The sequence below is a fragment of the Elephantulus edwardii genome, unplaced genomic scaffold (assembly GCF_000299155.1).
Source record: "Elephantulus edwardii isolate Elephantulus edwardi_28Jun2011 unplaced genomic scaffold, EleEdw1.0 scaffold00182, whole genome shotgun sequence".
NCBI lineage: Eukaryota > Metazoa > Chordata > Mammalia > Macroscelidea > Macroscelididae > Elephantulus > Elephantulus edwardii.
Genome location: NW_006399932.1, coordinates 4,371,492 through 4,382,710, shown reverse-complemented (window position 1 = coordinate 4,382,710; position 11,219 = coordinate 4,371,492). Strand labels below are relative to the sequence as shown.

At 41.9% G+C, this 11,219-nt stretch overlaps 1 pseudogene; it reads left to right on the top strand.

Moving 5' to 3' along the window:
- Positions 1-517: 517 nt before the first annotated feature.
- Positions 518-11,219, top strand: part of LOC102863841 — a 78,707-nt pseudogene continuing 68,005 nt past the window's right edge.

Here is an 11,219-nt window from a genome sequence, read left to right as displayed (position 1 = left end):
CTTGAGCCCTTCCACTCATAAAATTTTTTGCTCAGTTTAAGAATCACTGTCTTCTTTACTTATCCACAACTAGAAGTGTTAAACAAACTTGATTCTGTTGTGGGAAGTGAAAGTTTTCCTTCTTAAAAAGCTGCCTTTGCTTACATAGACTACAAGTGTGGGCAAGCATGAATTGCTCACTCACCAATAATTATATCAGGATATGGGCCTGTACTTGACCTGACATCTCAGTATGGAACAACCTTCACCATATTTCCTAAATCCTGGAAACTAGCTTTGTCATAGTCCTTGTGGAAGATGAAGTCCTTGGGTCATGCAAACAGTTAATGTGCTGGGCTTTTATCCAAAAGCATAAAGGTTCAAATCCACCCAGATATGCTTTAAAAGGAAAAGCCTAGTGATCAACTTCTAAAAAAACAGTCACTGAAAACTCAATGGAGTGTAATTCTACAGATACACATGGACTTTCCTTGAATTGGAGTCAACATAATGGCAACTGGTTTTGCTTATGTAAGACATGCAGGCAGAAATGGAAGCTGTAACACAGCAGAGAGAAGATGTGGAGGAGTATGGATCTATGGCCAATGTGAGATAAGAGTCTCCTAAACTTCTAGCTTTAATTCCCGAAACCACCAGCTTCCTGGGCCTGTATCCTCTGGCATGTAAAGGGCCTTTGGATTTCCTACTACAAAGTTTTCTCCTCTTTGAGAAGGAAACTAACTGTTCCTCATCAGACACATCTTTTAAAATCAGTGCAGATACACAATCCCCCTGCACCCCTCCCACCACCCCAAGTACATTTCACTATGCAACCTTAATTGTGGAGGGAGTGTGTCTTTTACTTTTCAAAGAGAGGAACGACCTGGGGGTGGGGGTGGGGAGGCCTGGGCAGGGAGAGAAGAGCAGCAATGAATGAATGGAAATCCAAAATCTCTGTAAATGTTCATTAAAATTATTTTAAAAAATTAAAAATAAAAAACTGTGCTGAATGTGTAAGCCTGGTATTGCATCAAGATTGCAGTAAAGGGCAAATAGCAAATGCTGATGAGGTTGCGGAGAACTTGGAAGATTTATTCACTGTTGGTGGGAGTGTAAAATGGTGCAACCACTCTGGAAGGTAGTATGGTGCTTTCTTAAAAAGTTGGAAATAGAAATACCATGTGACCCAGCAATTTCACTACTGGGAATATACCCTAAAGAAACCAGAACTGCCACCCAAACATATAGATGTACACCATTTGTATTTCTGCGTTATTCTCAATAGCAAAGAGATGGAAGCAATCCAAGCTCTCGTCAACAAATGAATGGATGGAGAAATTGTGGTATATTCACACAATTGTAGTATATTACACAGCACTTAAAAATAAGGAACTCATAAAATATTCTACAAAATGGGTGACCCTGCAGGACATTATGCTGAGTGAAATATCCCAGTCACAAAAGGACAAATACTACATAATACCACTGTTATAAAGAAGGACTAACGTGGGGATTGGGGAGAAACTAAGAAAAGAGGGGATGAATAATAAACACTACCTTGAAATAGATGAGGAAAAGAACTGTCTAAAAGAAATATATGATTAGGCATTATTTACATGGCAATAGTCCAGAATAAGAGGTGCATAGCAAAGTGGACTGGGGGATGGGGAGAGAGAGGAAATTGTATAACAGTGAAAGAATCTTTTTAAAGAGAAAAGATAAGCTAATGTGTGAGGTAGGGAGGAAAAGGTACAACAATGAATGAACGGATATCTAATTTTTCTGTAAATATTTGTTACAATATCAATAAAAATAGTATTTTAAAAATAAAATAAAAAAGATTGCAGTAAGGGAGGGAGGAACTTGTCTGTAGTAGAAAGATGTATAAAAGGGAATTATCTCCATCAGAATAAACATTTTCAGTCTACTCATATTCCAAGTTCCATGCTACTTAATAGTTTCTATCAGTTAACACTGTCACCAAAAACTTGAAATAACACTGAAAATGGACTCACACTGTCATAGCTGACCTTCCACGTGTTTCCAAGTCTGTCAATGGTGTGGAGAAGACACTTATCTGTCTCGTGTAGAGGTGCTGGCAGATGTAAACAGCCAGGGGAAAGGGGCAGCCTTTGGGTTAGCAGGACAAGTCCCTGTGAACTAGTCAAGCAGGTTAACAACAGACACAACACTTTGAGAAGGTAACCATTCCTCCTTTATAATGCAGCTCCTGGACTTAATGGGGAAATCGTGGGGCACCTCTGAGTAGTGTGGGTTGAACAGAAGGAATGAGGAGTGTTCAACTACATCTACCTTCACCTTCTCCAAAAATCCCCCTATGATAACTGTAAGTAGACTGAGGGCTAGAAGAGGCATTTTCTTAGAGGCCTATGGAAGCCTTCCCTTTATCTACACTTGGATAATAATGAAAGCAAACCTACCTTCCACTTAGAATCTTGAAATCACAGGAGTAGCAAAATTGCAATCTATTCATACTGACAGGTAAAAATTATCCAATTTATGACCACATTCATTTTGGCTAAAAGTATACTATGAAAATGCGTAGAATGAATTAATAAAACACACAGTTAATCTGTAAGATACAAGCTTTTTTAAAAAAAATTATAGTTATTTTTCAGTTGTCATTAATGCACAGGCCTTTTATATGGACCGAGTAACGTGGTAAACAAAACTGCTTTTGTTGAAGTATTACTTAAGTGCTGTTGAGTCAGCTCAATGGAACAAAATACTGTTCAGTCTTATGCCACCCCCATTATCAGTTGCAGATCAAAGCATTGTGATTCATGCGTTGATTTTTCAGAAGTTACATCACCAGGTCTTTCACTTTAGTCCATCTGAGTCTGGAAGCTCTGATGAAACTTGTTCAACATTATAACAACATACTGTCTTCACTGATAGGTAAGTGATGCTTGTACTTGACGGACAATGGCCAGGAATTGAAGTTGGTTATCCCGCAGGAAAGATGAGAATTCTTCCATTGAACCTCGGCAACCCTAATTGGCTAAACCAAACGCATGATCATCGAGTCAACTCTGACTCATCGTGACTCGATAGGACAAAGCAGAATTATCTCACAGGTTCCCCAAGGCTGCAAATCTTTGTGAAAGCAGATCTGCCCATGTTTATCCAGCAGACCAGATGATGGGTACAAATTGCTGGCTCTTTTGCTCAGCAGAAAGGGCTTTCTCTACCGCACCTTTGGGATTCCTGTGGCAGCCTGAATCTTATCCTCTGTTGTTAAATAACTCTGAGTCATGACAGCCCTCCAATGGATTTCTGAGGCTGTACATTTTAAAAAGAGCCCTTATAGTGGCCTGTGGATTTGAACTTCTGACCTTTCAGTTAGCAGCCTAACATGTAATCCACCAACTACAGCAGCTGTTGCCTTTTTCTCCAGGTCCTCCACTTCTACCCTATGACTTCTTAACTTTCCCAAGCTAGAGAGCAGGTCTTAGTATATTCTAAGTCCTAACCTCAAAGAAACTGGAATGACTTCAAATGTCACTCCACCAAGTGAATTAGCACATTTCGAGTACAGATAAGTTGTTTTCCTTTAGGCTGAATTGATTGAAATGCCACAGATAAGAATGTCAGTCCAGACTCTGGATCTGAGTAGATGATGTCTGGGAAATTTGTCTGGTACTATTCATTTTCTTTCCCACATAATCATTTCAAGGTGTTATATTGTCAGTCTACAAAACCTTAAGCAATTAGACCTCTGTGAACCTTGAAATTTCTCCCTCTCCAACATGACAGCTTAGAATTTAGGATCTTGTCATTGGCTCTTCTAAGAGCCCAGCATTTAACTCTGTGACCAGAAACAGAACATTCTATACACAAACCCTGAAGAGGAACTGGCTTTGCTCTCAGTGTCTCTCACCCTAAACCTGCCCCCAAGATCAAATCCTGGGATCCAGTTCTTCTCAGGCAAGTCTGAGAGCTGGACATTGTGGCAGAAATGTGAGGCCCTGTGGAGAGTCAGTGAAGTTGAAAATACCTGTGCTGTTAATCATGAATTTTTTTTTAAAAAAACAAACAAACATGCTTTCATTTTTAAATTCATTTCAAATTAATTGAATTCCTAGTCACCCAGCTCAGTTTGTCAAGCTGTGGTGACATGGAGTTTCACTGTGCTCCTGAAAGCTCTTTCACTGGGATTTCAAGTACTCATAGTGGACAATGGACAGGTTTCAGATTCAGACAGACTAGGGGAAAAGGCCTAGGAATGTTCTCCTCCTCCTCCTCCTCCTCCTTCTCTTCCTCCTCCTCCTCTTCCTCCTTTTCCTCCTCCTCCTCTTCCTCTTCCTTCTCTTCTTCCTCCTCCTCCTCCTCCTTCTCCTCCTCTTCCTCTTCCTCCTCATCCTTCTCCTTCTTTTTCAGAATACACTTCTACTAATTAACCAATGAAAGTGTGATAGGTCATAACAGAACACCGTCTCACTCCCTTGTTTTGAACATGTCCTCATGAGGGTTCAGCCCCCAGAGGAGGGGATGGATGGTTGGTGAAGTGGAAAGTCAGCAAGAGGAAGGGAGACCTCCAGCGATATGAACTGGCAAAACAGCCACCGGAATTGGTTCCAACAGGCTAATGATGAAGAGGATGACACAGGACTGGGCAATGTTTGGTCTGCTCATACATTAGGTCAGCATGAATCAGAGTCAACTTGATGGCAGCTATCGATAAAGTGCCTCAAGGCTTGCTGTAAACATATTTGGAAATGTAGGAAAGAATTTCAAATACTCCTACAAATAACACCTACTCACTTTTGAATTATACTTTGGACTGGGCTGGATATTTCCAGCACATCTGCATCTTGTTTGCTGAAGCACCATTATTGCTGCCTGTTCTTCAGAGCCAATGCATTGCAGATTGGCTACATCAATAATACAGTACTCACGTATCAAATTGAACATCCCTCTGTGGCAATAGGAGATGAAGGAATGATCTTAATATCAGAAGACTTATAGAAAAGAAATATGGGCTGTGGTAGATCAGAATGTCAGAGCCATTCCAAACTTACGAACTCAAATAAAAGACTAGAATTCATTTTGTAAAGATTCTAAATCTGCATAACTTCATTTCAGTGAGAAAAGTTGCTTTTATGCAAGAATTTATTAGGAACATATTATGCACTGTCATGGACACTCTGGAGTCACAATGAATTAAGCACTGAACTACTAAAAGCTGGTGGTTCAAACCCATCTATAGACATTTCAGAAGTCAGGCTTGAAAAGCTACGGAGCAATTCTACTAGCGCACACTGAGTTGTTATGAGTCTGAATCAACAGGGATTAACAACATCAGGCACTGTTACAGTATTTCTCACAAACTCCAAAATGTATCTGGAATATATTTTCAAAATGATTAGTGATCCTTACTGGTGTGGTGGTGATTAAGTGGTAAAAGTCTAGCCTTCCATGTGGTACCCCAGGGTTCACTTCCCAGTCAAGTCACTTCACTCTCAGTCATTACCTGCCTGTCAGTGAAGACTTGTCTGTTGCCATGATATGAAAACTTGGAAGACTACCTTCCAGACTAACACAGACTAGGAAGAAAGGTCTAATGATCTTCTTCTGCAATCAGTTAGTACAAATCCTTTGGATGACAGCAATTCAGTTCATCAACAATCATGGAAATAGCACACAAACGAACAACTTTTGTTGTTTTGTGGATAAAATCATCATGAGTCAGTGACCAAGTGATAGCAGCTAACAACAGGGCCTTAAGTAAACCTGGGTGTAATTTCCCCCTTGCTATTGGCTGACTCAGCTTTGTAATGAAAGGCCAGTAGTTACAATATTAAGTGACTATCCTCTATTTGTGGGAGCTCTGGTGGCTTAGTGGTAAGCAGTTGCGCTGCCAACCCATAGGCACATGGTTCAAATGCACTAGCTGTTTCAAGGGAGAAGGATAGGCAATCTCCTCCTGTGCAATTTAATGCCTCTAAAAACCTGCTGGAGGATAGCTGTCAGCTCTGACTCAACACACAACAACAACATCCTCTATGTGTGTTAAGTACGTGCAGCACTGTGTTGATGTCATGAGACTGAAGAAATATAAAAAGTAATTCCTCTCCTTTGAGTTGAAGAAGAAAACCTGTCATGAACAGAACAATGACATAAAAAATGTACTGTATATTAATAGTAATTAACACTTATTAAAAGCTTACTCACTTCCAAAGGACTGCGCTAAATACATACATTCTCTAATATAATCTTCATAATAATACAATAAAGAACTAAGCTGAGGAAATTAGATGCAGAACAAGTAAACCAAGAAGCACAAACTTACATTAAGTATGGATTGTGAAGCTGAGATTCAATCTATGTCTGAATAAGGAAAAAGTCACTGCTTTTTAATGCTGTTTATCTGCATTCTAATGATACAGGCCATGGTTTTTGCAATCACTTGTTATGCATCAGAGAGTTGGAGAATGACTAAGGAGGATAGAAGGAGAATTGACGCCTTTGAGCTGTGGTGCTGGAGAAGAGTATTGAATGTACCATGGACTGCCAAGAAAACAAATAGATTCATCATAAAGATGATTAAACCAGGCTGCTCCTTGGAGGCAAGGATTCTGGGGCTTCGTCTGACATACTTTGGACATGTTGTAAGGAGAGACAGGTCTTTGGAGAGGAACATCATGCTGGGTAGAGTAGAGGGACAGTGCAGGAGGTGGATTGATTCAGTGACTGGGGTAATCGGGATGGGTAGGTCAGAGGCAATGAGATTGGCACAGGATAGAGCAGAGTTTAGGGCTGTTTTACATAGGGTCGCTATGAGTTGCAAACGACTCGACGGCACATAACAACAACAACAATGCACGGAGCATATACAAGCTGCCACTGGGTTAATTTTTAACTCATGGTGATCCCATGTATGACAGGGTACCTCCATTGGATGTTCTTGGCTGGAATCTTTACAGAAGCTGATTGCCAGGCCTTTCTTCCCCTTCGTCACTGGGTGAGTTTGATCCACCAACCTTTAGGTTAGCAGTCAAGTGGAAGCCTTTTACGCCATTCAAGGACCTGCTGTCTAACAGCAGCTGTTCCTGCTTTAAGAACTCAGAGAAGCAGGAAGTCAAGAATAGTATCAGGAAGAACCTCTTCCCCTTGTTCACCCTAAGTGTGTTTTGAAGTTTATGGAATGCCCCAGGTAGAGTAAGAGAGAAACCAGCTGTTGCTCTTTGACACGTGAGGAAGCAACAGCCAAAAGTCCATCTCAGATTCAAAAGCTGTCACCCGCTGTGTCCACTCAGGTTTCCTGCAGATGGAGATTTCTCACACTACACTATCATAAGTAATCAGATCCCTGTGGGCAGCACCTCTCAACCTTTTCCAGATGAGATGCCAATTAAGCACTGTGCTGAAGCAGAGATAAAGGCAGCAGAAAGCAAACCATCGAAGGATAAATACTGTCAAGGGAAGAGACGGGATGAATCTCATAAAACATGGGGTCTCTTTGTATTGTTGCCAAATTTCCTATGTCGATAGCACGGATGTCAATTTTGTAACAAAGCAACCAGAAAAGACAACCCCTAAATCACAACTTAACTTCAGAATGAAAAGGGGCATGAAGGGAGGGGGACAGGAAGTCATACTCGTTGTTAGCCCTACTGTGTGCCAACTCTTTTCAACATGCTTGCAAGACAAAACATACTCCATTTTAAAATTTAGGAAATTGAGATTTGGAGGAGCCCCAGTCCCCCAATTGCCTTATACCACATACATTCAACAGTAAATTAACAAGAAATTTTACAAGGGTTTTTAAATGCAGCCACAGTAACGGGTGTTGGATTGTCCGTACTATACTAAGTAGCAGAAACAGCTGCTATAATTGGTAACTGTCAGATACCAAGAAAGAAAATTTTCTGGTTTATAGCTGACTTTCTATTGGGTTTCCAAGGTGGTAAATTGCACAGAACCTTTCCCCCTTGTAACTGTATTTGGATTCAAAGAGCCAGAGAGGTGCTTGCTACCTTGGGTTAGCAACTCAACTCCCTATAGACTAGGCCACCAGAGCTTGCTATGTTGCTTGCTGTTGTTGGGTTTAGAAAAACCTCTGGAACTGAATCCTGGGGACTTCTTAGGCCTTGTCGCTAAGCTAAAGGCAGCCTGGTGACAGGAGTAAGTGGCTCAAGATGCCCAGTGGGCAAAAAAAACATTGCCAGGATCTAAAAGTACCCATCTACTCCTAACAAAAGCAATATTAAGTTCCCAAGATCTTGATTCTGATTGATTTTTCTCTACTATCCTCTTAGATTCAAATTCAAATTAAAAACTGTTTATTACTGACACATCCTTTTCCTCCTGCGCAACAGTCTCCCAGGCGACTTTCTCAGCTCAGGCTTTCCCAGGCATTGTCAGGCATATCCCTGGCTCCAACCACTCCTGCGTTTGTCTTCAATTGCTTCAGGCAGATGTCAGAAAATCACCCACTGACAGATTTATGTTCACCAGCCTCCAAAACACCCTCCACCCTTACTCCAAACCATCTTATACTTGTTGGTGAGAGCACTCAGAGGCCAAGTTCACTGAGTCCTCCCAAGTGCATGCAAAGCAAAGACACGGAGGGCAGTGGCATTGCGCCTGCCTTCCCTCCCCCGCCTGCATTTTCTTACAAACCCCCCAGCTCCTTGGCAATGCACGTTTCCCCTGGCTCTTTTTTTTTTCCTCTCCCCTAGATCTGGAACAACTTGGGGCTCCAGGTTTTTGAAACAAGATTAAAAAGGTCTCTTTCACAGCACTTGTGGAAAAACTCCTCAGAGGAAACGTGGTTGGCAGGTAGAAAAACCGGGACCTGTCTCCTTGAAAATAACAGCTGTGTTATCTTTTTCCTCCGCTGATCGCTTCCAGATTATCACGCGGGGCAGCGGGCCAAGGAGCCGGTCGTCGGTGTCACAGAGCCCAGCGCTGGCTGGCAATGGCTCATTTCTCAGCTGAAGGGAAGGCGCTTTCAGGCGTGCAGCCAGGCGCGCGGGTGTATCAATGTGGGCGAGGGTGGACGAGCGTGGATGAGCTTGCAAGAGCGTGAACGAGCACGGAGGAGTGCGCCTGCGCCTCTGCAAGTTCTCCTAGGAGGTGAACTCCTAGCTGCTCAAGGGCAGGAAGTTCCTAACCTTGACCTAGGCCAACCTCTGAAGCTCCCTTTCTGAGAAGAAAGGGATTGACACTGCAAGAGGAAACAAAATGAAAACACACCCAGTGTGAACCTCAAAGTGATGAAATGTGTTGTTGGAGAACAGAATCCTTTCTTCAGGATCCCCTGTCAGTGGGGTCCCTGTGGAGGAGGAGTGGGGTGTAGGTGGGGGGCGACTGCACTGAGTGACCCTGTCAGATGGGGTGACACAACAGAATGACGAGCTAGAAAATTTTGGCTCAGCAGAAATGTCTTCGTTTTTTGTAAAAATATCCCTGTAGTTATAACGACAAAACTATTTTTCCTAAACATGGTTGGCATGGATCAGTCTAACTCAATGTCCTCAAGTCAGAATAGACTCAGAAAATGCAGTGGATTTTCGAAGGCTGTAAGTTGCATTCCAGTACATAGCTCATTTTTCGCCCCCAAAGCCACTGGTGGATTCAAACTACCAGAGAGGTAGGCATGGTCTTCGGATCAGCAACATTTTCTCCAAGGACAGCTTTTCAGAGTCCCTGAAAGGTTAAAACTCTATGCCAATGTTAAATTTTCTGTTTGTTTTGCTGTTGTTATGTGCTGTTAAGTCCTTTACACTCATAGAGATCCTATGTATAACAGCTCCAAACCTTGCTCTATCCTATGCCAATCTTATTGTCTCTGACACACCTATCCCCATAACCCCAAGTCACTGAGTCAATACATCTCACCAAGGGTCTTCATCTCTTGTGCTGTCCCTCCACTCTTCCAAGCATGATGTCCCTCTCCAAGGACTGGTCCCTCCTTGCAACATGCCCAAAATATGTCAGACGAAGCTTCAGAATCCTTGCCTCCAAGGAAGAGCCTGGCCTCATTTTCTCTAGGACTAACTTGTTTGTTTTCTTAGCAGTCTATGGTATATTCAATACTCTTCTCCAGCACCACAGCTCGAAGGCTGTCCTTCTATCATCCCTAATCATTGTCCAACTTTCTGAAGCATAGCAAATAATTGTGAAGACTATGGCCTGGATCAGGGGCATCTTAGTCTCCAGACTGATAATCATTGCTCTTCAGTACTTTGGAGAGGTCCCTGACACCAGACTTTCCCAATGCAATATGTCTTTTGATTTCCTGGCTGCTGGCACCAAGAGTGTTGATTGTGGAACCAAGTAATTTAAAGCTGTTAACAATCTCAATCTCTTCACTGTCTATCATAATGTTTTCAGTCGGCCCAGAGATGAGAATCTTTGTTTGCATGATGTTGAGCTTTAGTCCATATTGAAGGCTACAGTCCTTCACTTTCTGCTGCAAGTGCTTCAGGCCCTCCTCAAATAAGGCAGGTTGTTGATGAATCTTCCTCCAATCTTGATGCCACATTCTTCTTCATAGAATCCAGCCTCCTGGATTATCTGTTCCACATGTAGATTGAAAAGGTATGGAAATAGGACACATGCCTGGCATACACCCTTCCCAATTTTGAACCATGCAGTGTTTCCTTGCTTTGTTCTGACTACTACATCCTGGCTCAAGGACAGGCTTCACATACGCACAATCAAGTGTTCTGGGATTCCCATTCTTCTCAGAGTCAGCCACAGTTTGCTGTGATCCACACAGTCAAATGCCTTTGCATAGTCAATGAAACACAGATAGACATTGCTCTGGTACTCTCTGCTTTCAGCCCAGATCCATATAACATTAGCTATAATATCCCTAGTACGATGACCTCTTCTAAATCCAGCCTACATATCTGGCAGTTCTCTCATTTTTGGATAATTTACAGCAGAATCTTGCTTGCATGTGATATTAATGGTATTGTTCCCTAATTTCCGCACTCTGTCAAGTCATCTTTCTTTGTCGTGGGAACAAAAATGAATCTCTTCCAGTCAGTCGGCTAGTTGATTTTCTGTGAGAGAGGATAGAGATAGAGAAGGAACTGAGTGAAAAATTCCAAAAAGTTCCAAAAAGTCAAACTTCCAATGAACACTGATCAGAACTGTTATTATTACTACTATAACATTCCAGGAAGTATTAAAAGAAGATGGAAGGAATATACTGAGTCATTATATAGAAAGGAATTGGCAGATACAGAGGAATTTAAAGAAAT